This window comes from Anomaloglossus baeobatrachus, chromosome 3 (assembly GCF_048569485.1).
Source record: "Anomaloglossus baeobatrachus isolate aAnoBae1 chromosome 3, aAnoBae1.hap1, whole genome shotgun sequence".
In the NCBI taxonomy this organism is placed as follows: Eukaryota; Metazoa; Chordata; class Amphibia; order Anura; family Aromobatidae; genus Anomaloglossus; species Anomaloglossus baeobatrachus.
In genome coordinates this window covers 678,973,640-678,996,252 of record NC_134355.1, presented here as the reverse complement: position 1 = coordinate 678,996,252, position 22,613 = coordinate 678,973,640, and the positions used below count along the sequence as shown (strand labels likewise).

At 48.4% G+C, this 22,613-nt stretch overlaps 1 long non-coding RNA gene across 1 annotated transcript in view; it reads right to left on the bottom strand.

The window, feature by feature from the left end:
* LOC142297050 (uncharacterized) overlaps positions 1–16,271 on the bottom strand; it is a 23,239-nt gene extending 6,968 nt beyond the window's left edge. The window contains exons 1-2 of the long non-coding RNA XR_012751727.1: positions 16,207–16,271; positions 12,610–12,672 (exon numbers count right to left, since the gene is read on the bottom strand). This is a non-coding gene — a long non-coding RNA (uncharacterized LOC142297050). The remainder of the gene's footprint in view (positions 1–12,609; positions 12,673–16,206) is intronic.
* Positions 16,272–22,613: the final 6,342 nt, after the last annotated feature.

Sequence of the window (22,613 nt, the reverse complement as noted above, 5' to 3'; positions counted from 1 at the left end):
CACTACTGCCCAGATCTACGAAGTTTCCCCCCCTGTCTCTCTGTCCCGCCATTGAGGTTTCCACTCGTCTTGTGTCTAGCGATTTCAAGCAAATCTCACCGCGAAGACAGAGTGACAACCTCACTCATAGACAGAGATCAGCAATAAGTGAGCTAAATAACATACAGGATATTGTAATAAAACCGGCAGACAAGGGGGGCAACATTGTGATCTGGGCAGTGGAAAACTATGAGAAGGAGGCCTTTAGGCAGTTGCGTGACAGGAACACCTACTCTAAGCTGTCATTTAATCCTGTGCAGTCTTTTTCGCTTGGTCTGTCCAAGATCTTGGAAGCGGCATCTGAGGTCGGTGTGATTACTAATAAAATGGTAGAAGGGCTCTCCACAAAATATCCCAAGGTACCTACCTTTTATTTGCTACCTAAAATCCATAAAGATGCCCTTTGCCCCCCGGGGCGCCCCATCGTGTCCGGCATAGGAGGCCTGTGTGACCCAATTTGTAAATTCATTGACTATCATCTCAAACCTTTAGTGGAAACCTTGCCCTCCTATGTCCGTGACACGACTGATGTGCTCCGGCGGATCGACGGCATCTTTATGGATCATGATATGCTGATTGTTACAGCAGATGTGGAGAGCCTGTACACCTGCATTTCTCTCCTTGATGGGTTGGAGGCCACCCGCCTTTTTCTCGAGATGGGCAGTCGGGATGGCGAACTGAACAAATTTATCCTTGAGCTGCTCCACTTTGCCCTCACACATAATTTTTTTATTTTTAAGGACCAATTTTATCTGCAGCAGCGTGGCACTGCCATGGGGGCGGCCTGTGCCCCCTCGTATGCTAAGTTCTTCCTCGGTATGTGGGAGAGGTTGGTTTTTGGCGAGGGTGGCACTGGGCTTAGCTCCCATGTGCAGTGCTGGCTCAGATATATTGACGACATTTTATTTTTTTGGCAGGGTACAGTGGAGCAGCTTGACGAATTCATGGGGCATCTTAACACCAATAATTTGAACATCAAACTAACTTATAAGAATAGCAGCAGGTGCATTGACTTTCTAGATATTAACATCGAGGTGGACCCTATGTCGATTATACAGACTAGTGTTCATCGGAAATCCACCTCAGTCAATGCCCTGCTGCATGCTTCATCTGCCCATACACCATCTACAATACGCGCCATCCCGACTGGCCAATTCTTGAGGACAAGGCGGATTTGCTCCTCCAACGATTCTTTTGAATCACAGTCGGCCGACCTCAGATGCCGATTCAGAGATCGAGGCTACAGCAACCGCTGTATCCGGAAGGGGTATCTGCGTGCCAAGCGGACTCCACGCCAACAACTACTCCATTATACTCCTAAAACCCAGAAATCTGATCCTCCTATTCGTTTTATAGGCACTTACAACGGCCACTGGCAGACCATGCGAGAAATTCTGATTAGACATTGGCTTGTTCTTCGATCGGATCCCATCCTGGCAGATATTCTTCCCTCTGGTCCTCTCATGACGGCTCGTCGCTCCAAAAACCTTCGAGACATTCCGGTAAGGAGCCATTATATACCACCTATCTCCAATCCCTTTAGTACCCGTGGCCCCTTGGTTGGTTGCTTCCCCTGCGGCCGATGTTTGGCTTGCCAGAACATCATCCATGCCACCTCATTTGTGTCATCTAATGGCACCAGGACGTTTAACATTCGATGTCACATTACGTGCGCTACTACACACGTAATCTATTACGCTACATGTCCATGCTCCCTCGTGTACATCGGCCTCACCTCGCGTGAGTTGCGGGTACGCACGAGAGAGCATGTGCGTGACATAAGTGCTGCTAGGGACGCCATTGATCTTACTACGCTCAAGACGCTCCCTAGGCACTTTCGTAGGTTCCATGGCAGTAACCCGTCTGGCCTTAAGATACGGGGGATTGACAACGTCCGCGGTGGATCTCGCGGAGGAGATTTGAAAAAACGATTGGCCCAGGTTGAGGCCCGATGGATTTCCACCTTGGACACTCTGGCCCCCAAAGGGCTTAATGAAAACATCAGCTTTGTGTCTTTTCTGTAATGTAACACTATTCTCTCTTTTTTTCTTTTTCCCCCTTTCCCTCCCCCCCCCCCTCATTTCTCCCTTATACATTCCTTATTTTAATTTAATTTTTGTGTTTTTATCTTGTTTTGTCGTCCTGCATCCACTGTCTTTGACACTACTATGAGCGATTTTTATTGGCTCATTCAGTGGTGATCTCAGACCTGTTGTTTTTCTATTAACTCCTCATTTTTATATTATTCTTTTAGACTAGTTCCTCTGTTGATGTGGCCTTCACGATTATCCGGTTTCTGTGGCTTACCGTGTGGATTGGATCTTGGATTTATGTGCAATACCTCTTGAAGATTAGAAGAAATGCCTGTCTGCCTTTCTAGTGGCTTCTACTTTTTGAACTCGGCACCGATTGCCAGGATGATGAGCATTGGTCTCATTCTTTTGCACTATAAGCACTCCATCCATATTTATCTAATTCTTGTTATTTACATTGTCTGAGCTATATAAATTGTGCCTTTCCACCCATCCCCCTTTTTCTCCTCCCTTTCTCCCTGTGCTGACACCTTTGTGGTTTTTCGGTCATTCGTTAACCCCCTGATGATTGTCCTGTTGTTATATTCTATTGTCGCCTCCTCCAATGCTTTTGGTGCCAGTCCATGTACGCGCTCATTCTGTCTCCGGGGTTACGCGTCCCTTGGATCAGGTGGGCGTGACCTGGCAAGGCCCAATTCGTGATGGGGCGTTTCTCATTCCTTCTTTCTCATCTACCCGATTAAGAATAGTGGGGCGTGATTACGGGGTTAACGCGTCCCCAGGAGTCACGTGGGACCTTCTTGTCGGGCGAGATGTTGGAATGTTTGCTATATTCAACTTGGGCGATCATTGGTGGGGATATACAGCGCTCACAGAATTGCACCACTGAGATCGGGAGGTGTGATCTTTGGGACTTATGACAACTTCCGGCTTCTCTTTGCATTTAGGAAGTGCGTCCTTGGTTAGCACGCTAACGCTGTTTGCGTTATATACCCAGCAAGCTGTACGGGGCACTTAAGATCCCTGCGGCCAAATTTTGAGTATTGCGTAGTCACTTCCGGTTTAGCGGCCAATACGGAACTATGCTTCCAATCATCATATGTATGTTGTTAGCAACGCTGATCGGTAACTCTGCATAGGTCACTTCCGGTTTTAATTTTCTCCGGTCACGCACCTGTAGTACTGAATTAGGAGGGTTATTTAAGAGGAATGCAGGTTCTGGGTTCACTACTTAGGCTCCCCACCTTGATAAAGCTATACAATCCCCGCGAAACGCGCGTCGGATGGAGATCCTGGGCATTTTATAGGGATTTCACTTTACCTGGGACTGCGCTTTAGTTGCTGGCACTATTGGAATATACTGCTGCACCGATATTGCACATAAGCACTTTAGGTAAGAGTGTATATCTTTTTACCACGTATTTTCATATGCACTACTATATTGTGTTATCCTTACAGGATTAGTATTTATATAATTCTCCCCCATGGTGCCGTACGTATTATCACCATGATTTCCTACCAATACATGGTGGGGAATCAAGGCTTGATCTTATTGCTGCATTCCTTAATCGCAGTCCCTGCTTTATTTACCTGCATTGTTCACACTTAGTCCTGAATTTTACCTATTAGTCCCTAATTATATATATATATATATATATATAGACTCATCTTAGTCAGTATTTTTGATACATATTGTGGGCTACTATTAATAGTATCAGGTCCTGTGTGAACTTGTCCCTAAGATTCTGGTCTGGTAGTGTACCTTTTATTATTCACCTTGCTGTGTATTCAAATAAAGTAATTTATAATTGCACTATACTCTTGTTCTCTCGTGTTTTACTCCTATACATATGCATACATACACACACACACACACACACACACACACAGCCAGGCCTCCTATACATATGCATATATACACACACACACACACACACAGCCAGGCCTCCTACATACATGCATGCATACATACACACACAGGCCTCCAACATACATACACACACACCGCCAGGCCTCCTACACACACACACACACACACACACACACACACAGCCAGGCCTCCTACACACACACACACACACACACACACACAGGCCTCCAACATACATACACACACACACACACCGCCAGGCCTCCCACACACACACACACACGCACACACACAGCCAGGCCTCCTACACACACACACACAGCCAGGCCTCCTACACACACACACACACACACACACACACACACACACACACACACACACAGGCCTCCAACATACATACACACACACACACAGCCAGGCCTCCCCCACACACACACACAGCCAGGCCTCCTACACACACACACACACACACACACACACACAGGCCTCCAACATACACACACACACACACACACACAACCAGGCCTCCTATACACATACATGCATACATAGATATACACACACACACAAACACACACACAAACACACACACAGCCAGGCCTGCTATACATATGCATACATACACACACACACACACACACACACACACAGCCAGGCCTCCTATACATATGCATACATACACACACACACACAGCCAGGCCTCCTACATACATGCATACACACACACACACACACAGAGGCCTCCAACATACATGCATACATACACACACAGCCAGGCCTCCTACATACATGCATACATACATACACACACACACAGCCAGGCCTCCTACACACACACACACACACACACACACACACACAGGCCTCCAACATACATACACACACACCGCCAGGCCTCCTACACACACACACACACAGCCAGGCCTCCTACACACACACACACACACACACACACACACACACAGCCAGGCCCCCTATACACATACATGCATACATACATACATATATATATATATACACACACACACACACACACACACACACACGCCTCCTACATACACACACACACGCCTCCTACATACACACATACACAGCCAGGCCTCCTATACACATACATAAACACACAGACACTCACACATATAAACAAAGCACAAACACAGAACCACGTATGTATATTTACCTTAAAAAAAAAAAAAAAAAAAGTGTGTGTCCATGCAGTGGAGCCGGCCTCAGCGGAGAGGAGAAACAGTGCAGGAAGTCAGAATCAGCTTCTTTGGAGTGAAGCTCAGGCCCCGCCCCCAGGTCTGCTCCGTGTGAGAGGCTGAATGCAGCTTCCGTAGAGCAGTGTGTGTGCAGCTGCCGGCCTCCTGTCACTGCAGACAGGGAGCTTCAGGGCCGGAGCGGCCGCACACACCAATGAGACAGATAGTCGGGCGGCCCCCCTCCCCCCATTGTACCTGCAGGTTACTAGTAACCACTCACCTCTCTTCTTACTGTCCCTCCTCCGGCACCTCCGTATGTGCCCCCCGCTGAGCTGCTTCTCTTTTGCATGCCCAGGCTGCGCCGATGCTGTATTCCTAGGAGCCCCCGCCGCTGCTTCTCTCCGTGCGGCCCCAGCTGCTGCAGCTTCTTCTCCTGCCGGGCGGGAACTTTTCAAATGACACACGCGCGCCGTACTGACGACATCAGGGAGCGCATGTGTCATACAGAGCATCTGCCGGGCAGGGAACAGAGGACAGATTCCTGCGTTCCGCTGCCTGCACTGTGCGGCGCTGCAGGATCTGTTCCCTGCACGGCACTTAGCGTGTGATGACGGCGATCTGGCCAGGGACCTCCCCGGAGCCTGGAGCTCCGTCAACAGGTCAGATTGCTCTCATCACTGACCGGCCAGCAAGGACGCCCTGAACCAGGCGGGCCGGTCACAGAGAGTAGGCAGGGATGTGGCCCGCGGGCCGCCCCTTGCCCAGGTCTGGATTAGATAGATAACTGCAGGGTCAGACTGGGGTGACTGGGATCCAAATGAGGAGGTAACTTTAGGGACCACACCAACTATATACAAATACCTGCAGGAGGCCCCACACCGCCTCCTCTGCACGGCAGGAGCCCCCACACAGCCTCCTCTGCACGGCAGGAGCCCCCACACAGCCTCCTCTGCACGGCAGGAGCCCCCACACAGCCTCCTCTGCACGGCAGGAGCCCCCACACAGTCTCCTCTGCACGGCAGGAGCCCCCACACAGCCTCCTCTGCACGGCAGGAGCCCCCCCACACAGCCTCCTCTGCACGGCAGGAGCCCCCCCACACAGCCTCCTCTGCATGGCAGGAGCCCCCACACAGCCTCCTCTGCACACAAAAAAAAATTATACTCATGTAATCCCGATTCCCAATACCCAGGGCTGTGGAGTCGGAGTCGTGGAGTCGGAGTCGGAGCTCATTTTGGGTGGAAACACATCTATGCGAGTAAAATCGGTCCGACTGGGCTGAAAAAAACTCGGCTGATTTTAGTTCACGTTAGGTCCGAGTGCAACGCAAGTGCGATGCTTTTTCTGAATAAATTAATGATTTTACTAGCGTGTGTAATGCGTGTGTAATGCATATTTTTTACTATGTCATCTGCCATTCAGCGCTGTTACATGGCCGCTGACAGCAGACACAGACAGCCATGTAGCAGAGCTGAATGGCAGATGACAGCAGACACAGACAGAGCCGCACAATCAGAATGAACTCGGGTGAACTTCACTCGACTTCATTGTCATGCTGCGGCTCTGTCTGTGTCGCGCCCTGATTAGCGGTCACCTGTGAAGGACTCACCGGTGACCGCTAAACTCCTGAGTGACTGAAGTTAGCAGCCCTCTCTCATACTCACCGATCCCCGGCGCGGCGCTGCACGACGTTCACACTGCTCCGGCGGCTTTTACTATTTTGAAAAAGCCGGCCGCTCATTAAACAATCTCGTATTCCCTGCTTTCCCCGCCCACAGGCGCCTATGATTGGTTGCAGTGACACCTCAGCAGATCGCGCTACTCACCTCAGTTGCTGCTTGGAGGTGACAGGAGCGGCGGTGTATTCTGCTGCTCCGGTCACCTCCATGCAGCAAAGCTGAAAGCGACGCTGGAGGTCCGTGGATTACGCCGGACATGGAGGGCTTTTTGGGGCTTATTAAATTGGTAATGAGGGAATGTGTTTGTGTTTTTTATTTCTAATAAATGATTTTTTCAGCTGTGTGTGTTTATTTACTGTAACTTACAGATTAATCATGGAGGGTGTCTCATAGACGCCTGACATGATTAATCTAGGATTTAGTGGCAGCTATGGGCTGCCATTAACTCCTTATTACCCCGATTTGCCAACGCACCAGGGTAAATCGGGAAGAGCCGGGTACAGTCCCAGAACTGTCGCATATAATGTATGCGGCAATTCTGGGCGGCTGCTGGCTGATATTGTTAGGGTGGGGGGCTCCCCATAACGTGGAGCTCCCCATCCTGAGAATACCAGCCTTCAGCCGTATGGCTTTATCTGGCTGGTATTCAAATTGGGGGGGGGACCGCACGACATTTTTTTTAAATTATTTATTTATTCATTTCACTGCACAGTATAGACCCGCCCACCGGCTGCTGTGATTGGGTGCAGTGAGACACCTGTCACTCAGCGTGGGGGCGTGTCTCACTGCAACCAATCATAGGCGCCTGTGGGCGGGGAAAGCAGGGAATACGAGATTGCCGTCCCGTGACATCCCATTATTTACATGCTCCCATAGACTTCCATTGGAGAGACTCGCAGTAGAAACTCGCAAAAAAGCAGCATGCTGCGATTTTTTTCTCAGTTCGATTTGGACTGAGAAAAAAAAAATCTCAAATGCGAGCTCAGTCATTCACTAACATGTGTCCGATTCCAATGCGAGTTTTTCTCGCATTGCTCTACTGTGAGAAACTCGCAAGTGAGAAGCAGCCCTTTGGTGGAGTCGGAGTCGGTATAAAATGCACCGACTCCAACTCCTTAAAATCTAATAAATTGGGGACAGTAGTGCAATGCAGAATGTGCTGAATATTTTACTAAATAATAACATTTAGTATAATGCTTATATTTATGTGAAAAATGTATTGTAGTACAATGTGAACAACAGACATTTAATTATATTTATTTATTTATATTTTATTTATGTGAAAGAATCAGTGACGAAGTTGAAGTTACGCAGGGGATGGATATTTCAGCAAGACAATGATCCAAAACACCGCTCCAAATCTACTCAGGCATTCATGCAGAGGAACAATTACAATGTTCTGGAATGGCCATCCCAGTCCCCAGACCTGAATATCATTGAACATCTGTGGGATGATGTGAAGCGGCTGTCCATGCTCGGCGACCATCAAACTGAACTGGACTTGTTTTGTAAACAGGAACGGTCAAATATACCTTCATCCAGGATCCAGGAACTCATTAAAAGCTGCAGGAAGCGACTTGTGGCTGTTATTTTTGCAAAAGGAGGATCTCCAAAATATTAATGTCACTTTTATGTTGAGGTGCCCATACTTTTGCACCGGTCAAATTTTGATTAAATGCGGATTGCACATTTTCTGTACAATAAACCTCATTTCAATCCAGAAATATTACTCAGTCCATCAGTTATTAGATATATGAAACTGAAATAGCAAAAAGCCAAATTGTTATAAAAAAAAAAAAAAAAAATGGTTAACATTAATAGGGGTGCCCAAACTTTTTCATATGACTGTATCTTGTGTGTGTATGTATGTATATATATATATATATATATATATATATAAAATCATATTTACAATTTATTAGTTTTTTGTGTTCTAAAGTTGTATTCCAATAAATATATTTTATGTTCTAATATCTTGATTATTGTATCATAAAAATTATTAAATGTCTGATGTTCACATACACATGTTCATGTACTATAATAAATTTTTCACCTAACTATAAGCAATATATGTAAGTGTCGGTGCAAGAGAAATTGAGGAGTTGGAGTCGAAGGTTTGGCTTACCGACTCCACAGCCCTGGCAATACCGATGCCTCCGTCTCCCCTTCTATGGCGGCCTGCAGAGGCAGTGCTATGCGATGACTTCCCCGCGCTGCACTCGTGACACGATGACATCTCCTAAGCCATAGACCTGTAGTGATCTGCCGCTTAGGAAACGGGCAATCATAGAGCATAGAGCTCTTGTTCTGTTACAGGACTGAACTGTATTGGGGGCAAGGTGGCGCCAAAACAGTTAAATGCGGCAGTGGCAGAAGATTCAGGGCTGCGGGCAAGAAGTTCAGAGCCGGAGCCCCGAGTCTTGAATACCAGCAATGCCCCTGCCGCCGGGTCCCCTCTATGTCCAGTTTGGGGGCGCACCGGGGCATTGGCTGTGTCTATGTGCCAGATTGATGCCTAATAGATGATAGACAGACAGATAATAGGATGGATGTATAAATAGACAGATAGAATGTATACACAGAAACACAGTTACATATTGCACACTATACAGGACAAACATATCTTATATATAACACAGACAGACGGCACATAACACATGATTCACATTACACTCACCGCCTTCCTGGAGTTCAGAGGGTCTTTAGAAGCAGCTTCTCCAGCTGTAGCAGTGCAGGCAGCCCTAACCCCTCTCTCTGGTGAAGACGGGAGAAGACAGGACACAGAGCACACAGGATGGGAGGGCGCCCTCTGCTGGAGCCTGTGCACCGCAGCAGCAGCAAATTAAAGTGAATTGATGCTCCCTCCAGCACCCCTTGTTTTGTCTGCCGGCTGGCACCCTGTGCGAACGCACTAATCGCACATACCTAAAGCCGGCCATGAATGCAACCCCCATATTCTGCTATATATATAATGCACACCCATTAGCTCTCCATTTAGTATAATGGGCTTCACACTGCCTTCCATATATTACTATATACTATAATGCACCCCATAGTCTTCCATATATAATACATACCCATCTTCCTTCATATATTGTAATAAATCCCATAGTCCTCAATATAGTATAATTCAGCCCTCATAGTCCTCCACATATTCTAATGCACTCTTCATATATTATAATGCATCCCTATAGTCCGCCATACAATGTAATGTAACCACCATAGTCCTCCATATCGTGTAATGCACCCGCCATAGTCCTCCGTATATTATAATACACCCCCATAGTCCTCCACAAAGTATTATGGCCATTGTCCACCAATGTACTAACTCATATATATATATATATATATATATATATATATATATATATAAAAAAAAAAGAAGACAAACCTCTCCTCTTTCCCGCACTGCTCCGGTCTCTGCAGTGGTGCGTGTTCTGCAGCTCTGCACATCTCGGCACAGCGGGCACACAGTAGTGACGTCATCGCGCCCCCTGTGCTGAGACGCCAGATCTCAGACACCGAAGCAGAACGATGGAGGAGGAAGCAGAGAGCTCCATCTTTCATCATTGCTTTCAACTGTGGCGACATCTGCAATGCTGAGCAGGGGAACGAGTGGTGCCAGTGCTGACTAAACCCAGTTACCCCCCTGTTACCCCCAGTGTGAGCAATTTAAAACACTGCAAGAGGCTTGCACCGGGCTGAGCACCGAGCGTACCGGAGCACAGCGATGTTGGCGCCATTGCTCAGCTTACATAAAGCATCCGAACTCTGTTTTCTTTTAAAGTTGCCATTTGGCTCGAAAACATCGGGTTCCCTCATCTCTAGTCCTGAGATCCTCTGCTCGCTGATATAATACACTGGGCTCTGTATTGTGATTATTTGTCCATCAGAGTAGACCTCGTATGTGCACACACCGCTTCATAGACTCCGGCGAGTGCGACCATGCTCCGGTGCTCGGAACAAGCATTTTGATGCTCGGACGGGATCGACTTGTTTACTGAGTATAGTGGAAGTCAATAGACAGATATACAGTTAGGTCCAGAAATATTTGGACAGTGACACAATTTTCGCGAGTTGGGCTCTGCATGCCACCACATTGGATTTGAAATGAAACCTCTACAACAGAATTCAAGTGCAGATTGTAACGTTTAATTTGAAGGTTTGAACAAAAATATCTGATAGAAATTGTAGGAATTGTCACATTTCTTTACAAACACTCCACATTTTAGAAGGTCAAAAGTAATTGGACCATTAAACCAAACGCAAACAAAATATTTTTATTTTCAATATTTTGTTGCGAATCCTTTGGAGGCAATCACTGCCTTAAGTCTGGAACCCATGGACATCACCAAACGCTGGGTTTCCTCCTTCTTAATGCTTTGCCAGGCCTTTACAGCCGCAGCCTTCAGGTCTTGCTTGTTTGTGGGTCTTTCCGTCTTAAGTCTGGATTTGAGCAAGTGAAATGCATGCTCAATTGGGTTAAGATCTGGTGATTGACTTGGCCATTGCAGAATGTTCCACTTTTTTGCACTCATGAACTCCTGGGTAGCTTTGGCTGTATGTTTGGGGTCATTGTCCATCTGTACTATGAAGCGCCGTCCGATCAACTTTGTGGCATTTGGCTGAATCTGGGCTGAAAGTATATCCCGGTACACTTCAGAATTCATCCGGCTACTCTTGTCTGCTGTTATGTCATCAATAAACACAAGTGACCCAGTGCCATTGAAAGCCATGCATGCCCATGCCATCACGTTGCCTCCACCATGTTTTACAGAGGATGTGGTGTGCCTTGGATCATGTGCCGTTCCCTTTCTTCTCCAAACTTTTTTCTTCCCATCATTCTGGTACAGGTTGATCTTTGTCTCATCTGTCCATAGAATACTTTTCCAGAACTGAGCTGGCTTCATGAGGTGTTTTTCAGCAAATGTAACTCTGGCCTGTCTATTTTTGGAATTGATGAATGGTTTGCATCTAGATGTGAACCCTTTGTATTTACTTTCATGGAGTCTTCTCTTTACTGTTGACTTAGAGACAGATACACCTACTTCACTGAGAGTGTTCTGGACTTCAGTTGATGTTGTGAACGGGTTCTTCTTCACCAAAGAAAGTATGCGGCGATCATCCACCACTGTTGTCATCCGTGGACGCCCAGGCCGTTTTGAGTTCCCAAGCTCACCAGTCAATTCCTTTTTTCTCAGAATGTACCCGACTGTTGATTTTGCTACTCCAAGCATGTCTGCTATCTCTCTGATGGATTTTTTCTTTTTTTTCAGCCTCAGGATGTTCTGCTTCACCTCAATTGAGAGTTCCTTAGACCGCATGTTGTCTGGTCACAGCAACAGCTTCCAAATGCAAAACCACACACCTGTAATCAGCCCCAGACCTTTTAACTACTTCATTGATTACCGGTTAACGAGGGAGACGCCTTCAGAGTTAATTGCAGCCCTTAGAGTCCCTTGTCCAATTACTTTTGGTCCCTTGAAAAAGAGGAGGCTATGCATTACAGAGCTATGATTCCTAAACCCTTTCTCCGATTTGGATGTGAAAACTCTCATATTGCAGCTGGGAGTGTGCACTTTCAGCCCATATTATATATAGAATTGTATTTCTGAACATGTTTTTGTAAACAGCTAAAATAACAAAACTTGTGTCACTGTCCAAATATTTCTGGCCCTGACTGTATAATAGATAGATATATAGATAGACAGATAATAGTGATAAATAGATAATAGATAGATATGTGATAGATAATACAGACAGATAATAGATAGATCACTGCACTGACCCTTTCTCCTGTGTTCTGCGCTGATCTTCGGCCTCGTCCTCCTCACGGATTTATACCAGCTGTCTGATAGATAAATTAGATGGAGAGTTAATAGTGATAGATTTGGATAGAAAATAGATAATTAGATAATAGTTAATAGAGATAGACAGATCGATGATAAATAATAGAGATACATAGATGATAGATAGTAGAAAGATAGATATATAAAAGATAATATAATATATATTTATTCATTGATATGGCACTATTAATTCCACAGCGCTTTACATACATTGGCAACACTATCCCCATTGGGGCTCACAATCTAAATTCCCTATTAGTATGTCTTTGGAGTGTGGGAAGAAACCAGAGTACCCTGAGGAAACCCACACAAATACGGGGAGAACATACAAACTCCTTGCAGATGTTGCAGTCAGACGCGCCCCCAGCCTGTGTAACCGTGTGTCTGACTGCAACCAGAGGCGCTGTGTGTGTGTGTCTCTATTGCTGTAAAAATATAAAAAAATAAAAATATTGGTGTAGCATCCCCCCGTATTATGAAACCCAGCACAGATAAATCATACAGCTACAGGCTGCAGCCCCCAGTCGTACCCTTACCTTGGTTGTGTATCAAAAAATAAGAACCGCATGCAACACTTTTAAAATTATATAATTTTAAAAAAACTGCGTGCACCCCCCCCCCCCTCAATTTTGATACCCGGCCATGATAAAGCTAGCAGCTGGTATTCTAAAACTGGGGAGACTCATGGTTATTGGGCTCGCTTGGTCTAAATATAGCCTGTAGCCGTCTGGAATTGCTGCATGCATTAGATGCTCTAGTCCCAGCACTTTACCCATCTCATCCTGATTGCCGTAGTGCGGTGACAATTGAGGTAATAAGGGGTTAATGGCAGCACAGAGCTGCCAATAAGATTGCCCGGATTACTAATGGGGAGATGTTTATGAGACCCCTCATTAGTAATATGTAGGTGAAAATAATAAACACAAACACCAAAAAAATTCTTTATCTGAAATAAAATACAAAAAGCACCCCTTTAAGAACCCCCAAAATATCCAGGACCGATGTAATCCACAAGGTCCCATGACGATTGCAGCTTTGCTCCATCTGAAATCACAGCGTGTGGCCATAGAACATGGCTTCAGCCTGGAGTCACACTTGCGTATGACTCGCACGAGTGCAATGTGAGAAAATCTCGCAAAAAAAAAAATAAATAATCACAGAATGCTGCGACTGCACAGGTATCTCTCCATTGCAAGTCTATCGGTGCGAGAAAAAAAAAAAAAAACGGATGTCAAACGGACCATCCTAGTGACATCCGTTTTTATGGATACAATTCTATCATGTAGCAGAAAACACTGCCCTGTGCGCACTAGAAAATGGAATTTTCTTAATCAAATTCAGCACCTTCTGAAAGATTACCGCACCTGCAGTAAAAAAAACCGCAGCAAACCGCACCCAAAAACCGGAGCATGTGACCTGGAAGTTACAGCGCTGTCATTGTACTGTATACACTGTAGAGGAGTTGCCACATCTGCCAAACCGGTGAAAAGAAGGAGGTGTGAAACCCGGCTTACCCAGATTGGTCAAGGTGGGATTCCAGCCCAACAAATATTCAACCTGGAATTTAGCGCCTTCTCCACGTCCATCAAAGCACCTCCAACAGCGCCTGTCAGGCCGAGCTGGGCAGATTCCCTCTACACCTAGCAGCTCTGAAGAGGGCACTGTCATGTCAGTCTCACCTACAGAATAACAATCCACGCTCCCATCACCATAAAGCCCTGATACATATAGGTGGTCCAGATGAACCAGGACCCCTGGCACAGCTCTCCCAAACCCAACAGGACAAGATGACCAATCACAGCAGCCTGACAAAAGCCAGAATCAGGAAGATGGTAGACGAGGGCCAGGAGAGGTGTCAGTGACTGGAGGACCGATGTCTACACCTCACAGAAACTGACCACGTACCAGAGACTACAGACTGGCCCCATATCTGGAGAAACCCCCAGATCCCAGAGACCGCAGGACTATGAGCCAATATACACTCAGTGCCCACAGTCTAGCCATCAATTCCCACACAAGCAGAGCTACAAGCCCAGGGAGGACAGACTGTGCCAACACTGACCTGGAGGCCAAGGAAGGATGAAACCCACCTCCTGCTACACTGCACCAAACACTCAGCAGTGAGGGACACTCGGCAGTGAGGGACGCTCGGCAGTGAGGGACGCTCGGCAGTGAGGGACGCTCGGCAGTGAGGGACGCTCGGCAGTGAGGGACGCTCGGCAGTGAGGGACGCTCGGCAGTGAGGGACGCTCGGCAGTGAGGGACGCTCAGCAGAGAGGGACGCTCAGCAGAGAGGGACGCTCAGCAGAGAGGGACGCTCAGCAGTGAGGGACGCTCAGCAGAGAGGGACGCTCAGCAGTGAGGGACGCTCAGCAGTGAGGGACGCTCAGCAGTGAGGGACGCTCAGCAGTGAGGGACGCTCAGCAGTGAGGGACGCTCAGCAGAGAGGGACACTCAGCAGAGAGGGACACTCAGCAGAGAGGGACACTCAGCAGAGAGGGACACTCACTCAGAAGACTATGATATCTTCCCGGGATTTCAGCTCCATAAAGGAGGAAGAGAAAATATATATCTGAAGGAAGAAGAGACTGCAGTGCAGATAGCAGCGCGGTGTGTGAGCGAATGTCATAGACCGAGAAAGAGAAATATGATAAGCCATGGACTTCTATACCCCACCCATCCTCCCTACACTCCCCACCGCGGATGTGACCCCATAACACAGCCTCGCCCAGTGTAAGCCCCCCAATATGCAGCATCGCCCAGTGTAAGCCACCCAATATACAGCATCGCCCCCTGCCCTGTGTAACCCTCCATATCCCCCTTCCTTATGGAAGCCTCCACAGCCCTGTGCTGCAGCTTCAGCCCCTTCCCTGTGATATATACACGAGCTGCAGCCCCCAGTAGTGACAGGAGACACTTTTATTTCTTCCCCCAAAATCCAGTGTGACCTCAGCTCTATAAGGCTACTTTCACACATCAGTTTTCTGTATTCAGGCACAGTCCTTTTTTTTCCTGATCCAACGGATCCTGAAAAAAAAGTGAAAACCGTATCCACCGGATCCGTTTTTTTAACGGATCCGTTATGCCGGATCCGTTAAAAAACGGATCCGGTGGATACGGTTTGCATCCGTTTTTGCATCCTTTTCGTCCGTTTTTTGGCTGGATCCGTTTTGTTAATTACATTGGAGCATGCTCAGTTTAGAAAAACGGATCCGGCGGCCGCATCCGTTTTTTACCGCATTACGCCGGATCCGGCGTCCATAGGCTTCTATTGTAAAACACGCCGTATCGCGCCGGATCCGCGCTGCAAGCTACGTTGCCTCCGGCCGCCGCATTAACTAATTTTGCCGCATCCGGAAAAAAACGGATGCAACGCAAAGCCATCCGGTACAATCCGGTAACAATGCAAGTCTATGGGGAAAAAACGGATGCGGTACTGGATCCGTTTTACCCGTTTTTTTCCGGATTGAACCTGATGGCAAAAAACTGATGTGTGAAAGTAGCCTAACTAATGAGGAAAAGCGGAATCTTCCCACCTCAGGGTCAGGATCCGTCCGCTCTGCACAGGGGAGATGCTAGAATGTACGGGCTCCTGACAGGAATGACGTCACTGGTCATGTGATGGGGCGTGGTCACAATGCAGCCTGATGTTTCCAGCCCGAACTTTCCAGACAGAAAAGCAATGTTTATTCTAAGACCACGTGGGCACAGAGGTGATTATAATAGAGGCGGGGTCTGGGGGTAACAGCTCCAGATGGGACTGGCGGCTACGAAAGGCTAGAATTCACATCGCTTACTGCGCATGCGCCGCCACCGCCTCCTCCTCTCCTGTTGATCCGCCCGCCTGCTCCTGCCAATTTTCAAGACTGCAGTGAGTGGAGTGTCACAGAGATTAACCCTTACACCGCCAGCGTGGCACAGTAATTAACCCTTACACTGCCAGCGTGGCACAGTAATTGACCCTTACACCGCCAGCGTGGCACAGTAATTAAACCTTACACCGCCAGCGTGCCAGAGTTATTAACCCTTTCACCGCCAGCGTGGCACAGTAATTAACCCTTACACTGCCAGCATGCCACAGTGATTAACCATTACACCGCAGGGAAAGCCGTCAAATTCAACTCTGCAGTGTAGTTCCACAGTGATTAACCCTTACACCCACAAGATCGGGGGGCTGTATACAGATTGGGGGGCTGTATACAGATCGGGGGGCTTTATACCATTAGGGAGGAGGAGAGCTGTTGTTTGTTCATGAGTGGCATAACACACAGGAAATGTGACACTTGTAGCCCATGACTGGAAAAGCGCTATGAAAAGCGCCCATGTTGCACCTAGCAAAGCGCCTGTAAAAGTGTTCACAAAAGTGCCGGTGAGCTCAGCCCCATGGAAGAACATGGACTTTTTTCCAGCACCTGGCAGTGGAGAATAGCCTCATGGCACAAAGATTATTGAGTGCTGGGGCTTAAAAGGCCATAGGAAGCAATATTAAAAAAAAGCCCATTCACCAAGCACTTTTGCGAGCGCTAATCGCCACCTGCAAAATCGCAGCAATTAGCGCTCTCAAAAGTGCTGATGTGAAAGAGGCCTTAGGCTAATGTAACATGAGCGCTTTTTCCATCGCTAATTGCTGCACTTTGGCTGGAAAATAGAACCCAAGAAAAGATTTTAAATTGCCGCCATGAAAAGCGGGCATTTTTACCAGCATTGAATAGCGGGGGCGCTCCGTGTGGAGAAGTGCGGCGCTCGTGGAAAAGCGCTAGTGTGAAAGCCCTCTAAGGTGGCATTCACAGTACCGCTTATTCATGGGCGCTTAGTGCTCGGGACAAGCACGTTGTTTGCCCACTGGAGCGTGCTTGCTTAAGGATACTTTCACACTTGCGTCGTTTGGCATCCGTCACAGTGCGTTGTGTGACGCATGTGACGGATGCGTTGTAAATAGTGTGATATAAAGGCAACGGATTCCTGTGAAATAACACAATGTGTTAGTGTTCTTTAGCCGAGAGAGAGCTCCTATCATCACCGCATACACCGGCACTACCGCCCCCATCACCACCATACACACCCCGACACTACCGCCCCCATCATCACCGAACACCACCGCCCCCATCATCACCGAACACACCGGCACTACCGCCCCCATCACCACCATACACACCCCGACACTACTGCACCCATCATCACCGAACACAACCGCCCCCATCATCACCGAACACACCGGCACTACCGCCCCCATCACCACCATACACACCCCGACACTACTGCACCCATCATCACCGAACACAACCGCCCCCATCATCACCGAACACACCGGCACTACCGCCCCCATCACCACCATACACACCCCGACACTACTGCACCCATCATCACCGCGCACACCGGCACTACCGCCCCCATAACCCCCGCACACACCCCGGCACTACCGCCCCCAGCATCACCACACACACCCCAACACTACCACCCCCATCATCAGCGCGCACACCCCAGCACTACTACCCCCATCATCATCACCGCACACACCCCGTCAATACCGCCCCCATCATCAGCGCACACACCCGACACTACCACACTAATCATCACCGCACACACCCCGGCACTACCGCCCCCATCATCAGTGTACACACTTCAGCACTACCGCACTAATCATCACCGCACACACCCTGGCACCACCCCCATCATCACCGCACACACCCCGTTACTACCGCACTCATCACCGCACACACCCCAGCACTACCGCACTAATCATCACTGCACACACCCTGGCACTACCGCACCCATCATCAGCGCACACACCCTGGCACTACCACACCCATCATCACCACCACACACACCCCGGCACTACCACACCCATCATCACCGTACACACCGACACTACCTGAGTGACGTTCCCACTGACAGCGCGATTCACTTCAGTTGCTTCCGTGGAGCTCACAGTGAGCGGCAGTGTTTTACGACACCTCCTGTCAGCTTCATGTAGCAGAGCTGAAAGCGTCGTTGGACCATGAGAGGATTACGCCGGACCTGGAGGGGTATTTGGGGATTAATAAAGTGGTGAAAGAGTGTTTTTTTTGTCTTTTATTCCAAATAAAGGATGTATGATGAATTTTCAGGTGTATGTGTTTATTTACTTTCACTTACTGGTTAATCATAGGGAGGTGTCTCATAGACAGCGTTCTGGCAGTGGAACTTCCTCCATCGTCGCGATGGTTGCTTGATACACATCCTGTATCGGCAAACTACAAGAACCGGGAGGTCGGCGATGGAACGGAAGGTAAGGTGAGCATTATATGTGTGTGTGTGTGTGCGTGCATGCTTGTGTGTGTTTGTGCATGTGTGGAATGGCACAATAGGGGACCAGGATGGGACATTGAACAAGTTGTGGAACGAATTGTCTGAGCTTGCATTATTTCCTATGGGGAATCTTGCTTTGCTAGACGAGTAACGGATTGTTCTCGTAAACCAAGGTTCCACTGTATTTAAAAAAATTAGAGAAATGAACCCCAAACACCCGCAAAGGCTTCCTAAGGATTTAAAATGGCCCTAAGGAGACTTTCCCGCCAGCGTTTTTCACTGCTAAATTGTGCGATTTTAAATCACTTGGAAAACCGCTCAGAACATCGCTAGGAAAATTGCTTTTTTGTTACAGTGAATGCCTATGGACTTAAAAGCGCTAAGGCCCGTTTCACACGTCAGTGAAAAACAGTGACGTTTTTCACTGGCGTGTAAAACACGCACATGTCCCTGCGTGTGCCGTGATTCACGGCACACGTGGGTTGTCTAAGTGCAATCCGGGCTCCGTTCTCCGTGGCCCGTGATTGCACTTAGAAAACAACTCACCTGTGCGCGCTCCCGCTGTCCATGGTGCTGATCGCTCCCGCGGTGCAGCATCCGGCCGGCGGTGACCCCCGCAGCAGCTGCTTCCGGGTCGGCTGTGTCGCGCATAATGAATATGCGCGACAGTAATCAGCCGGCTTAGAAGCAGCAGGGAGAACGGGCTGCAGAGGACATCGCTGGACGCCGGGTGAGTTAAAATGTTTTTTATTTTAAAAGCACGTTTTTTTCTGGCACGTGTTTCACAGATCACACCACTGCGTGGTCCATGGAACATCAGTGATGCCAGAAAAAAATGGACATGTCTCCGTGCGGCAATCACGGACACGCGGGTACGCCGCACGGAGACACGTGCAGTGAAAAATCACTGACGTGTGAGCAGACCCATTCATTATAATGCGTCTGCGTATGTCAGTGATTCTGGTACGTATAAAAAAAGCACAAACGTCCCAGAATCACTGACGTGTGAAAGAGGCCTTAAGGACACAATCACATCAGCACAGTTCCTGAGCGCTTTTTTCAGGCACTATAAAAGCACCGGTGAAAAGTGTTTTGAAAAGCGCTGTTGTGTAAGCAGACTAAGGGCTCATGCGCACGTTGCGTACTCGCATGCATTTACGCTGTATATAGCACTGCAGCATAAAAGCATGCATCCCGCGTTCCCTGTACAATCTATGAATATTGTGCATGAGACGTGCGCACGATGCTTTCATGAACGCAGTGATTTGGGTGCTAAACTTTTGACCCAAATCCGTACGTTCATAAAAGCAGCATGTCAATTATTCCGTGCGCTATGGATGCAGCTCCCGCATTGTCTATGGTGGGGGCAGCATCCAAAGCGCATGAAATCGGCTTTTTTTCCTCAAAAAAACTGCATTCATTATGCAGTCTTTCTGCAGCGATTTGACGCGCACATGTGCTGTGAAATCGCTGCAGAATATTCTGCAGTTACGTGCGCATGAGCCCTAAGGCCAGTTTCACACTAGTGTTTTTTTCAGCGCTAATCATTGCGCTTTTCCAGTGGCGATTGGCGCTGCAAAATACAACATGAGATTTTTAAATAAAAAAAAAAATCTGAAGGAAAAGCCGGCACTTTTCGAGGAAGCATTGACTAAGGCTGCTTTCACACTTGCGTTGTGCGGCATCCGTTGCAATCCGCCGCCTTGAGGAATTACGGTAACCGTTGCAGGAATCCGTTTATTCCTCATAGGCTTCTATTAAGGGCGGATTGCTACGGATTGTTTTGTTGTTTTGTCGGGGACCGTCAGTGACCATCGGGTGGAAGGAACGCTGAATGTAGCGTTGTTTTGTTGCTGTAAAAAAACGCACTCCGCAGGATTCCGTCAGGATCCATTAAGAGGCATAATGAATGTCTATGGTGCTGGATTCCGTCGCCATGCATTTGGCGACGGATTCCAGTGCAGGATTCCGTCAAGTTCTACTGAGCATGCTCAGTATGTCCAGCAGAACATTCTAAATGGTTTAAAATCACTCCTGGTCTCGCTCTCTCTCTCTCTCTCTCTGTTGGTCGGTCTCTCTGTCGGTCGGTCTCTGTCGGACGGTCTCTCTGTCGGTCGGTCTCTCTGTCGGTCGGTCTCTGTCGGTCGGTCTCTCTGTCGGTCGGTCTCTCTGTCGGTCGGTCTCTCTGTCGGTCGGTCTCTGTCGGTCGGTCTCTCTGTCGGTCGGTCTCTCTGTCGGTCGGTCTCTCTGTCGGTCGGTCTCTCTGTCGGTCGGTCTCTGTCGGTCGGTCTCTCTGTCGGTCGGTCTCTCTGTCGGTCGGTCTCTCTGTCGGTCGGTCTCTGTCGGTCGGTCTCTCTGTCGGTCGGTCTCTCTGTCGGTCGGTCTCTCTGTCGGTCGGTCTCTCTGTCGGTCAGTCTCTCTGTCGGTCAGTCTCTTTTTCTGTCTGTCTGTCGGTCTCTCTCTCTATCAGTCTCTCGGTCTCTATCTTTCTCTGTCGGTCTGTCTCTCCCTCTCTCATACTCACCGATCACGGGCGCAGCGCTGTACGGCTGTCCCAAAGCTCCGGCGGCTTTTCCTCTTTTGAAAATGCCGGCCGCTCATTATTCAATCTTGGATTCCCTGCTTTCCCCGCCCACCGGCGCCTATGATTGGTTGCAGTTAGACACGCCACCACACTGAGTGACAGCTGTCTCACTCTAACCAATCACAGCCGCCGGTGGGCGGGTCTATATCGTGCAGTAAAATAATTAATTAACTAAGAAAAAACGTGAGGTTCCCGCCCAATATTGATACTAGCCAAGGTAAAGCTACACGGCTGAAGGCTGGTCTTCTCAGGATGGGGAGCTCCACATTATGGGGAGCCCTCCAGCCTAATAATATCAGCCATCAGCCGCCCGGAATTGCCGCATCCATTAGATGCTACAGTCCCGGGACTTTACCCGGCTCATCCCAAATTGCCCTGGTGCGGTGGCAATCGTGGTAATAAGGAGTTAATGGCAGCCCATAGCTGCCACTAAGTCCTAGGTTAATCATGGCAGGCGTCTATGAGACACCCCCCCATGATTAACCTGTAAGTGAAAGTAAATAAACACATACACCCGAAAAAATACTTTATTTGGAATAAAAGAAAAAAAAACCCACTCTCTTTCACCACTTTATGAATCCCCAAATACCCCTCCAGGTCCGGCGTAATCCTCACGCAGTCCCACGACGCTTTCAGCTCTGCTACATGAAGCTGACAGGAGGTGTCGTAAAACACTGCCGCTCACTGTGAGCTCCACGCAGCAACTGAAATGAATCGCGCTGTCAGCGGGGACGTCACTCAGGTAGTGCCGGTGTGTATGGTGATGATGGGTGAAGTAGTGCTGGGGTGTGTGCGGTGATGATGGGGGCGGTAGTGCCTGTGTGTGCGGTGGTGATGGGTGCAGTAGTGTCGGTGTGTGCGGTGATGATGGGAGCAGTAGTGCCGGTGTGTGCGGTGATGATGGGTGCAGTAGTGCCGGGGTGTGTGTGGTGATAATTGGGGCGATAGTTCCGGGGTGTGTGCGGTGATGATGGGGGCGGTAGTGTTGGGGTGTGTGCGGTGATGATGGGGGCGGTAGTGTCGGGGTGTGTGCGGTGATGATGGGGGCGATAGTTCCGGGGTGTGTGCGGT